Genomic DNA, 12,510 nt, shown 5'->3' on the forward strand with positions numbered 1-12,510 from the left:
CTCCAGGCCTTGGCAGGAAGATCGGCCAGGCACTTCACGTATTGGCGGGTTCTCAGCTGGCAGGGGAATCGGCTAGGCACTCCACGCGTTGGCAGGAGAATCGGCTGGGCACTCCACGCCTCGGCATGGGGATCAACCGGGCACTCCAGGCCTTTGCAGGGAGATTGGACAGGCACTTCACGTATTGGCGGGTTATCAGCTGGCAGGGGATCGGCCAAGCACTCCACGTTTCGGCATGGGGATCGACCGGGCACTCCAGGCATTGGCGGGAGATTGGCCAGGCACTTCACGTATTGGCGGGTTATCAGCTGGCAGGGGATCGGCCAAGCACTCCACGCGACGGCAGGGGAATCGGCTGGGCACTCCACGCCTTGGCAGGGAGATCGGCCAGGCACTTCACGTATTGGCGGGTTATCAGCTGGCAGGGGATCGGCCAAGCACTCCACGCGTCGGCAGGGGAATCGGCTGGGCACTCCAGGCCTTGGCAGGGAGATCGGCCAGGCACTTCACGTATTGGCGGGTTATCAGCTGGCAGGGGAATCGGCTGGGCACTCCACGCCTCGGCATGGGGATCGACCGGGCACTCCAGGCCTTGGCAGGGAGATCGGCCAGGCACTTCACGTATTGGCGGGTTATCAGCTGGCAGGGGATCGGCCAAGCACTCCACGCGTCGGCAGGGGAATCGGCTGGGCCTCCAGGCCTTGGCAGGGAGATCGGCCAGGCACTTTACGTATTGGCGGGTTATCAGCTGGCAGGGGATCGTCCAAGCACTCCACGCCTCGGCATGGGGATCGACCGGGCACTCCAGGCCTTGGCAGGAAGATCGGCCAGACACTTCACGTATTGGCGGGTTATCAGCTGGCAAGGGGAATCGGCTAGGCACTCCACGCGTCGGCAGGAGAATCGGCTGGGCACTCCACGCCTCGGCATGGGGATCAACCGGGCACTCCAGGCCTTGGCAGGGAGATTGGCCAGGCACTTCACGTATTGGCGGGTTATCAGCTGGCAGGGGATCGGCCAAGCACTCCACGCCTCGGCATGGGGATCGACCGGGCACTCCAGGCCTTGGCAGGAAGATCGGCCAGGCACTTTACGTATTGGCGGGTTATCAGCTGGCAAGGGGAATCGGCTAGGCACTCCATGCGTCGGCAGGGGGATCGGCTGGGCACTCCACGCCTCGGCATGGGGATCGACCGGGCACTCCAGGCCTTGGCAGGGAGATCGGCCAGGCACTTCACGTATTGGCGGAATATCATCTGGCAGGGGATCGGCCAAGCACTCTACGCGTCGGCAGAGGAATCGGCCGGGCACTCCAAGCATTGGCAGGAAGATCGGCCAGGCACTTCACGTATTGGCGGGTTATCAGCTGGCAGGGGAATCGGTTAGGCACTCCACGCGTCGGCAGGGGAATCGGCTGGGCACTCCACGCCTCGGCAGGGGGATCGGCCGGGCACTCCAGGCATTGGCAGGGAGATCGGCCAGGCACTTCATGTATTGGCGGGTTATCAACTGGCAGGGGAATCGGCTAGGCACTCCACGCGTCGGCAGGGGAATCGGCTGGGCACTCCACGCCTCGGCATGGGGATCGACCGGGCACTCCAGGCCTTGGCGGGAGATTGGCCAGGCACTTCACGTATTGGTGGGTTATCAGCTGGCAGGGGATCGGCCAAGCACTCCACGCGACGGCATGGGGATCGACCGGGCACTCCTGGCCTTGGCAGGGAGATTGGCCAGGCACTTCACGTATTGGCGGGTTATCAGCTGGCAGGGGATCGGCCAAGCACTCCACGCGTCGGCAGGGGAATCGTCTGGGCACTCCAGGCCTTGGCAGGAAGATCGGCCAGGCACTTCACGTATTGGCGGGTTATCAGCTGGCAAGGGGAATCGGCTAGGCACTCCACGCGTCGGCAGGAGAATCGGCTGGGCACTCCACGCCTCGGCATGGGGATCGACCGGGCACTCCAGGCCTTGGAAGGGAGATCGGCCAGGCACTTCACGTATTGGCGGGTTATCAGCTGGCAGGGGATCGGCCACGCACTCCACGCCTCGGCATGGGGATCGACCGGGCACTCCAGGCTTTGGCAGGGAGATCGGCCAGGCACTCCACGCGATGGCAGGGGAATCGGCTGGGCACTCCAGGCTTTGGCAGGGAGATCGGCCAGGCACTTCACGTATTGGCGGGTTATCAGCTGGCAGGGGATTGGCCAAGCACTCCACGCGTCGGCAGGGGAATCGGCTGGGCCTCCAGGCCTTGGCAGGGAGATCGGCCAGGCACTTCACGTATTGGCGGGTTGTCATCTGGCAGGGGATCGGCCAAGCACTCCACGCGTCGGCAGGGGAATCGGCTGGGCCTCCAGGCCTTGGCAGGGAGATCGGCCAGGCACTTCACGTACTGGCGGGTTATCAGCTGGCAGGGGATCGGCCAAGCACTCCACGCGTCGGCAGGGGAATCGTCTGCGCACTCCAGGCCTTGGCAGAAAGATCGGCCAGGCACTTCACGTATTGGCGGGTAATCAGCTGGCAAGGGGAATCGGTTAGGCACTCCACGCGTCGGCATGGGGATCGACCGGGCACTCCAGGCCTTGGCGGGAGATTGGCCAGGCACTTCACGTATTGGCGGGTTATCAGCTGGCAGGGGATCGGCCAAGCACTCCACGCGACGGCATGGGGATCGACCGGGCACTCCTGGCCTTGGCAGGGAGATTGGCCAGGCACTCCACGCGATGGCAGGGGAATCGGCTGGGCACTCCAGGCTTTGGCAGGGAGATCGGCCAGGCACTTCACGTATTGGCGGGTTATCAGCTGGCAGGGGATTGGCCAAGCACTCCACGCGTCGGCAGGGGAATCGGCTGGGCCTCCAGGCCTTGGCAGGGAGATCGACCAGGCACTTCACGTATTGGCGGGTTATCAGCTGGCAGGGGATCGGCCAAGCACTCCACGCGTCGGCAGGGGAATCGTCTGCGCACTCCAGGCCTTGGCAGGAAGATCGGCCAGGCACTTCACGTATTGGCGGGTAATCAGCTGGCAAGGGGAATCGGCTAGGCACTCCACGCGTCGGAAGGAGAATCGGCTGGGCACTCCACGCCTCGGCATGGGGATCGAACGGGCACTCCAGGCCTTGGAAGGGAGATCGGCCAGGCACTTCACGTATTGGCGGGTTATCAGCTGGCAGGGGATCGGCCAAGCACTCCACGCCTGGGCATGGGGATCGACCGAGCACTCCAGGCCTTGGCAGGAAGATCGGCCAGGCACTTCACGTATTGGCGGGTTCTCAGCTGGCAGGGGAATCGGCTAGGCACTCCACGCGTTGGCAGGAGAATCGGCTGGGCACTCCACGCCTCGGCATGGGGATCAACCGGGCACTCCAGGCCTTTGCAGGGAGATTGGACAGGCACTTCACGTATTGGCGGGTTATCAGCTGGCAGGGGATCGGCCAAGCACTCCACGCCTCGGCATGGGGATCGACCGGGCACTCCAGGCCTTGGCAGGAAGATCGGCCAGGCACTTCACGTATTGGCGGGTTCTCAGCTGGCAGGGGAATCGGCTAGGTACTCCACGCGTCGGCAGGGGGATCGGCTGGGCACTCCACGCCTCGGCATGGGGATCGACCGGCACTCCAGGCCTTGGCGGGAGATTGGCCAGGCACTTCACGTATTGGCGGGTTATCAGCTGGCAGGGGATCGGCCAAGCACTCCACGCGACGGCAGGGGAATCGGCTGGGCACTCCACGCCTTGGCAGGGAGATCGGCCAGGCACTTCACGTATTGGCGGGTTATCAGCTGGCAGGGGATCGGCCAAGCACTCCACGCGTCGGCAGGGGAATCGTCTGGGCACTCCAGGCCTTGGCAGGGAGATCGGCCAGGCACGTCACGTATTGGCCGGTTATTAGCTGGCAGGGGAATCGGCTAGGCCCTCCACGCGTCGGCAGGGGAATCGGCTGGGCACTCCACGACTCGGCATGGGGATCGACCGGGCACTCCTGGCCTTGGCAGGGAGATTGGCCAGGCACTTCACGTATTGGCGGGTTATCAGCTGGCAGTGGATCGGCTAAGCACTCCACGCGTCGGAAGGGGAATCGGCTGGGCCTCCAGGCCTTGGCAGGGAGATCGGCCAGGTACTTCACGTATTGGTGGGTTATCAGCTGGCAGGGGATCGGCCAAGCACTCCACGCGTCGGCAGGGGAATCGTCTGGGCACTCCAGGCCTTGGCAGGGAGATCGGCCAGGCACTTCACGTATTGGCGGGTCGTCAGCTGGCAGAGGAATCGGCTAGGCACTCCACGCGTCAGCAGGGGAATCGGCTGGGCACTCCACGCCTCGGCATAGGGATCGACCGGGCACTCCAGGCTTTGGCAGGGAGATCGGCCAGGCACTCCACGCTATGGCAGGGGAATCGGCTGGGCACTCCAGGCTTTGGCAGGGAGATCGGTCAGGCACTTCACGTATTGGCGGGTTATCAGCTGGCAGGGGATTGGCCAAGCACTCCACGCGTCGGCAGGGGAATCGGCTGGGCCTCCAAGCCTTGGCAGGGAGATCGGCCAGGCACTTCACGTATTGGCGGGTTATCATCTGGCAGGGGATCGGCCAAGCACTCCACGCGTCGGCAGGGGAATGGGCTGGGCCTCCAGGCCTTGGCAGGGAGATCGGCCAGGCACTTCACGTACTGGCGGGTTATCAGCTGGCAGGGGATCGGCCAAGCACTCCACGCGTCGGCAGGGGAATCGTCTGCGCACTCCAGGCCTTGACAGGAAGATCGGCCAGGCACTTCACGTATTGGCGGGTAATCAGCTGGCAAGGGGAATCGGCTAGGCACTCCACGCGTCGGAAGGAGAATCGGCTGGGCACTCCACGCCTCGGCATGGGGATCGACCGGGCATTCCAGGCCTTGGAAGGGAGATCGGCCAGGTACTTCACGTATTGGCGGGTTATCAGCTGGCAGGGGATCGGCCAAGCACTCCACGCGACGGCAGAGGAATCGGCTAGGCACTCCACGCGTCGGCAGGGGAATCGTCTGGGCACTCCAGGCCTTGGCAGGGAGATCGGCCAGGCACGTCACGTATTGGCCGGTTATTAGCTGGCAGGGGAATCGGCTAGGCCCTCCACGCGTCGGCAGGGGAATCGGCTGGGCACTCCACGCCTCGGCATGGGGATCGACCGGGCACTCCTGGCCTTGGCAGGGAGATTGGCCAGGCACTTCACGTATTGGCGGGTTATCAGCTGGCAGGTTATCGGCCAAGCACTCCACGCGTCGGCAGGGGAATCGGCTGGGCCTCCAGGCCTTGGCAGGGAGATCGGCCAGGCACTTCACGTATTGGCGGGTTATCAGCTGGCAGGGGATCGGCCAAGCACTCCACGCGTCGGCAGGGGAATCGTCTGGGCACTCCAGGCCTTGGCAGGCAGATCGGCCAGGCACTTCACGTATTGGCGGGTTATCAGCTGGCAGAGGAATCGGCTAGGCACTCCACGCGTCAGCAGGGGATTCGGCTGGGCACTCCACGCCTCGGCATAGGGATCGACCGGGCACTCCAGGCTTTGGCAGGGAGATCGGCCAGGCACTCCACGCTATGGCAGGGGAATCGGCTGGGCACTCCAGGCTTTGGCAGGGAGATCGGCCAGGCACTTCACGTATTGGCGGGTTATCAGCTGGCAGGGGATCGGCCAAGCACTCCACGCGTCGGCAGGGGAATCGGCTGGGCCTCCAGGCCTTGGCAGGGAGATCGGCCAGGCACTTCACGTATTAGCGGGTTATCAGCTGGCAGGGGATCGGCCAAGCACTCCACGCGTCGGCAGGGGAATCGTCTGGGCACTCCAGGCCTTGGCAGGCAGATCGGCCAGGCACTTCACGTATTGGCGGGTTATCAGCTGGCAGAGGAATCGGCTAGGCACTCCACGCGTCAGCAGGGGAATCGGCTGGGCACTCCACGCCTCGGCATAGGGATCGACCGGGCACTCCAGGCTTTGGCAGGGAGATCGGCCAGGCACTCCACGCTATGGCAGGGGAATCGGCTGGGCACTCCAGGCTTTGGCAAGGAGATCGGCCAGGCACTTCACGTATTGGCGGGTTATCAGCTGGCAGGGGATCGGCCAAGCACTCCACGCGTCGGCAGGGGAATCGGCTGGGCCTCCAGGCCTTGGCAGGGAGATCGGCCAGGCACTTCACGTATTGGCGGGTTATCATCTGGCAGGGGATCGGCCAAGCACTCCACGCGTCGGCAGGGGAATTGGCTGGGCCTCCATGCCTTGGCAGGGAGATCGGCCAGGCACTTCACGTATTGGCGGGTTATCAGCTGGCAGGGAATCGGCCAAGCACTCCACGCGTCGGCAGGGGAATCGTCTGGGCACTCCAGGCCTTAGCAGGGAGATCGGCCAGGCACTTCACGTATTGGCGGGTTCTAAGCTGGCAGGGGAATCGGCGAGGCACTCCGCGCGTCGGCAGGGGCATCGGCTGGGCACTCCACGCCTCGGCATAGGGATCGACCGGGCACTCCAGGCTTTGGCAGGGAGATCGGCCAGGCACTCCACGCTATGGCAGGGGAATCGGCTGGGCACTCCAGGCTTTGGCAAGGAGATCGGCCAGGCACTTCACGTATTGGCGGGTTATCAGCTGGCAGGGGATCGGCCAAGCACTCCACGCGTCGGCAGGGGAATCGGCTGGGCCTCCAGGCCTTGGCAGGGAGATCGGCCAGGCACTTCACGTATTAGCGGGTTATCAGCTGGCAGGGGATCGGCCAAGCACTCCACGCGACGGCAGAGGAATCGGCTAGGCACTCCACGCGTCGGAAGGAGAATCGGCTGGGCACTCCACGCCTCGGCATGGGGATCGACCGGGCATTCCAGGCCTTGGAAGGGAGATCGGCCAGGTACTTCACGTATTGGCGGGTTATCAGCTGGCAGGGGATCGGCCAAGCACTCCACGCGACGGCAGAGGAATCGGCTAGGCACTCCACGCGTCGGCAGGGGAATCGTCTGGGCACTCCAGGCCTTGGCAGGGAGATCGGCCAGGCACGTCACGTATTGGCCGGTTATTAGCTGGCAGGGGAATCGGCTAGGCCCTCCACGCGTCGGCAGGGGAATCGGCTGGGCACTCCACGCCTCGGCATGGGGATCGACCGGGCACTCCTGGCCTTGGCAGGGAGATTGGCCAGGCACTTCACGTATTGGCGGGTTATCAGCTGGCAGGGGATCGGCCAAGCACTCCACGCGTCGGAAGGGGAATCGGCTGGGCCTCCAGGCCTTGGCAGGGAGATCGGCCAGGCACTTCACGTATTGGCGGGTTATCAGCTGGCAGGGGATCGGCCAAGCACTCCACGCGTCGGCAGGGGAATCGTCTGGGCACTCCAGGCCTTGGCAGGCAGATCGGCCAGGCACTTCACGTATTGGCGGGTTATCAGCTGGCAGAGGAATCGGCTAGGCACTCCACGCGTCAGCAGGGGAATCGGCTGGGCACTCCACGCCTCGGCATAGGGATCGACCGGGCACTCCAGGCTTTGGCAGGGAGATCGGCCATGCACTCCACGCTATGGCAGGGGAATCGGCTGGGCACTCCAGGCTTTGGCAGGGAGATCGGCCAGGCACTTCACGTATTGGCGGGTTATCAGCTGGCAGGGGATCGGCCAAGCACTCCACGCGTCGGCAGGGGAATCGGCTGGGCCTCCAGGCCTTGGCAGGGAGATCGGCCAGGCACTTCACGTATTAGCGGGTTATCAGCTGGCAGGGGATCGGCCAAGCACTCCACGCGTCGGCAGGGGAATCGTCTGGGCACTCCAGGCCTTGGCAGGCAGATCGGCCAGGCACTTCACGTATTGGCGGGTTATCAGCTGGCAGAGGAATCGGCTAGGCACTCCACGCGTCAGCAGGGGAATCGGCTGGGCACTCCACGCCTCGGCATAGGGATCGACCGGGCACTCCAGGCTTTGGCAGGGAGATCGGCCAGGCACTCCACGCTATGGCAGGGGAATCGGCTGGGCACTCCAGGCTTTGGCAAGGAGATCGGCCAGGCACTTCACGTATTGGCGGGTTATCAGCTGGCAGGGGATCGGCCAAGCACTCCACGCGTCGGCAGGGGAATCGGCTGGGCCTCCAGGCCTTGGCAGGGAGATCGGCCAGGCACTTCACGTATTGGCGGGTTATCATCTGGCAGGGGATCGGCCAAGCACTCCACGCGTCGGCAGGGGAATTGGCTGGGCCTCCATGCCTTGGCAGGGAGATCGGCCAGGCACTTCACGTATTGGCGGGTTATCAGCTGGCAGGGAATCGGCCAAGCACTCCACGCGTCGGCAGGGGAATCGTCTGGGCACTCCAGGCCTTAGCAGGGAGATCGGCCAGGCACTTCACGTATTGGCGGGTTCTAAGCTGGCAGGGGAATCGGCGAGGCACTCCGCGCGTCGGCAGGGGGATCGGCTGGGCACTCCACGCCTCGGCATGGGGATCGACCGGGCACTCCAGGCCTTGGCAGGGAGATCGGCCAGGCACTTCACGTATTGGCGGGTTATCAGCTGGCAGGGGATCGGCCAAGCACTCCATGCGATTGCATGGGGATCGACCAGGCACTCCAGGCCTTGGCAGGGAGATCGGCCAGGCACGTCACGTATTGGCGGGTTATCAGCTGGCAGGGGATCGGCCAAGCACTCCACGCGTCGGCAGGGGAATCGGCTGGGCCTCTAGGCCTTGGCAGGGAAATCGGCCAGGCACTTCACGTATTGGCGGGTTATCAGCTGGCAGGGGATCGGCCAAGCACTCCACGCGTCGGCAGGGGAATCGTCTGGGCACTCCAGGCCTTAGCAGGGAGATCGGCCAGGCACTTCACGTATTGGCGGGTTCTAAGCTGGCAGGGGAATCGGCGAGGCACTCCGCGCGTCGGCAGGGGGATCGGCTGGGCACTCCACGCCTCGGCATGGGGATCGACCGGGCACTCCAGGCCTTGGCAGGAAGATCGGCCAGGCACTTCACGTATTGGCGGGTAATCAGCTGGCAAGGGGAATCGGCTAGGCACTCCACGCGTCGGAAGGAGAATCGGCTGGGCACTCCACGCCTCGGCATGGGGATCGACCGGGCATTCCAGGCCTTGGAAGGGAGATCGGCCAGGCACTTCACGTATTGGCGGGTTATCAGCTGGCAGGGGATCGGCCAAGCACTCCACGCGACGGCAGGGGAATCGGCTGGGCACTCCACGCGTCGGCAGGGGAATCGGCTGGGCACTCCAGGCCTTGGCAGGGAGATCGGCCAGGCACGTCACGTATTGGCGGGTTATCAGCTGGCAGGGGATCGGCCAAGCACTCCACGCGTCGGCAGGGGAATCGGCCAGGCACTTCACGTATTGGCGGGTTATCATCTGGCAGGGCATCGGCCAAGCACTCCACGCGTCGGCAGGGGAATCGGCTGGGCCTCCAGGCCTTGGCAGGGAGATCGGCCAGGCACGTCACTTATTGGCGGGTTATCAGCTGGCAGGGGATCGGCCAAGCACTCCACGCGTCGGCAGGGAAATCGGCTGGGCCTCCAGGCCTTGGCAGGGAGATCGGCCAGGCACTTCACGTACTGGCGGGTTATCAGCTGGCAGGGGATCGGCCAAGCACTCCACGCGTCGGCAGGGGAATCGTCTGCGCACTCCAGGCCTTGGCAGGAAGATCGGCCAGGCACTTCACGTATTGGCGGGTAATCAGCTGGCAAGGGGAATCGGCTAGGCACTCCACGCGTCGGAAGGAGAATCGGCTGGGCACTCCACGCCTCGGCATGGGGATCGACCGGGCATTCCAGGCCTTGGAAGGGAGATCGGCCAGGTACTTCACGTATTGGCGGGTAATCAGCTGGCAGGGGATCGGCCAAGCACTCCACGCGACGGCAGAGGAATCGGCTAGGCACTCCACGCGTCGGCAGGGGAATCGTCTGGGCACTCCAGGCCTTGGCAGGGAGATCGGCCAGGCACGTCACGTATTGGCCGGTTATTAGCTGGCAGGGGAATCGGCTAGGCCCTCCACGCGTCGGCAGGGGAATCGGCTGGGCACTCCACGCCTCGGCATGGGGATCGACCGGGCACTCCTGGCCTTGGCAGGGAGATTGGCCAGGCACTTCACGTATTGGCGGGTTATCAGCTGGCAGTGGATCGGCTAAGCACTCCACGCGTCGGAAGGGGAATCGGCTGGGCCTCCAGGCCTTGGCAGGGAGATCGGCCAGGTACTTCACGTATTGGCGGGTTATCAGCTGGCAGGGGATCGGCCAAGCACTCCACGCGTCGGCAGGGGAATCGTCTGGGCACTCCAGGCCTTGGGAGGGAGATCAGCCAGGCACTTCACGTATTGGCGGGTTATCAGCTGGCAGAGGAATCGGCTAGGCACTCCACGCGTCAGCAGGGGAATCGGCTGGGCACTCCACGCCTCGGCATAGGGATCGACCGGGCACTCCAGGCTTTGGCAGGGAGATCGGCCAGGCACTCCACGCTATGGCAGGGGAATCGGCTGGGCACTCCAGGCTTTGGCAAGGAGATCGGCCAGGCACTTCACGTATTGGCGGGTTATCAGCTGGCAGGGGATCGGCCAAGCACTCCACGCGTCGGCAGGGGAATCGGCTGGGCCTCCAGGCCTTGGCAGGGAGATCGGCCAGGCACTTCACGTATTGGCGAGTTATTATCTGGCAGGGGATCGGCCAAGCACTCCACGCGTCGGCAGGGGAATTGGCTGGGCCTCCATGCCTTGGCAGGGAGATCGGCCAGGCACTTCACGTATTGGCGGGTTATCAGCTGGCAGGGGATCGGCCAAGCACTCCACGCGTCGGCAGGGGAATCGTCTAGGCACTCCAGGCCTTAGCCGGGAGATCGGCCAGGCACTTCACGTATTGGCGGGTTCTAAGCTGGCAGGGGAATCGGCGAGGCACTCCGCGCGTCGGCAGGGGGATCGGCTGGGCACTCCACGCCTCGGCATGGGGATCGACCGGGCACTCCAGGCCTTGGCAGGGAGATCGGCCAGGCACTTCACGTATTGGCGGGTTATCAGCTGGCAGAGGATCGGCCAAGCACTCCACGCGATTGCATGGGGATCGACCGGGCACTCCAGGCCTTGGCAGGGAGATCGGCCAGGCACGTCACGTATTGGCGGGTTATCAGCTGGCAGGGGATCGGCCAAGCACTCCACGCGTCGGCAGGGGAATCGGCTGGGCCTCTAGGCCTTGGCAGGGAAATCGGCCAGGCACTTCACGTATTGGCGGGTTATCAGCTGGCAGTGGATCGGCTAAGCACTCCACGCGTCGGAAGGGGAATCGGCTGGGCCTCCAGGCCTTGGCAGGGAGATCGGCCAGGTACTTCACGTATTGGCGGGTTATCAGCTGGCAGGGGATCGGCCAAGCACTCCACGCGTCGGCAGGGGAATCGTCTGGGCACTCCAGGCCTTGGGAGGGAGATCAGCCAGGCACTTCACGTATTGGCGGGTTATCAGCTGGCAGAGGAATCGGCTAGGCACTCCACGCGTCAGCAGGGGAATCGGCTGGGCACTCCACGCCTCGGCATAGGGATCGACCGGGCACTCCAGGCTTTGGCAGGGAGATCGGCCAGGCACTCCACGCTATGGCAGGGGAATCGGCTGGGCACTCCAGGCTTTGGCAAGGAGATCGGCCAGGCACTTCACGTATTGGCGGGTTATCAGCTGGCGGGGGATCGGCCAAGCACTCCACGCGTCGGAAGGGGAATCGGCTGGGCCTCCAGGCCTTGGCAGGGAGATCGGCCATGCACTTCACGTATTGGCGAGTTATTATCTGGCAGGGGATCGGCCAAGCACTCCACGCGTCGGCAGGGAATTGGCTGGGCCTCCATGCCTTGGCAGGGAGATCGGCCAGGCACTTCACGTATTGGCGGGTTATCAGCTGGCAGGGGATCGGCCAAGCACTCCACGCGTCGGCAGGGGAATCGTCTAGGCACTCCAGGCCTTAGCCGGGAGATCGGCCAGGCACTTCACGTATTGGCGGGTTCTAAGCTGGCAGGGGAATCGGCGAGGCACTCCGCGCGTCGGCAGGGGGATCGGCTGGGCACTCCACGCCTCGGCATGGGGATCGACCGGGCACTCCAGGCCTTGGCAGGGAGATCGGCCAGGCACTTCACGTATTGGCGGGTTATCAGCTGGCAGAGGATCGGCCAAGCACTCCACGCGATTGCATGGGGATCGACCGGGCACTCCAGGCCTTGGCAGGGAGATCGGCCAGGCACGTCACGTATTGGCGGGTTATCAGCTGGCAGGGGATCGGCCAAGCACTCCACGCGTCGGCAGGGGAATCGGCTGGGCCTCTAGGCCTTGGCAGGGAAATCGGCCAGGCACTTCACGTATTGGCGGGTTATCATCTGGCAGGGCATCGGCCAAGCACTCCACGCGTCGGCAGGGGAATCGGCTGGGCCTCCAGGCCTTGGCAGGGAGATCGGCCAGGCACGTCACTTATTGGCGGGTTATCAGCTGGCAGGGGATCGGCCAAGCACTCCACGCGTCGGCAGGGGAATCGGCTGGGCCTCCAGGCCTTGGCAGGGAGATCAGCCAGGC

The sequence above is a fragment of the Drosophila bipectinata genome, chromosome 3R, assembly GCF_030179905.1.
Source record: "Drosophila bipectinata strain 14024-0381.07 chromosome 3R, DbipHiC1v2, whole genome shotgun sequence".
In the NCBI taxonomy this organism is placed as follows: domain Eukaryota; kingdom Metazoa; phylum Arthropoda; class Insecta; order Diptera; family Drosophilidae; genus Drosophila; species Drosophila bipectinata.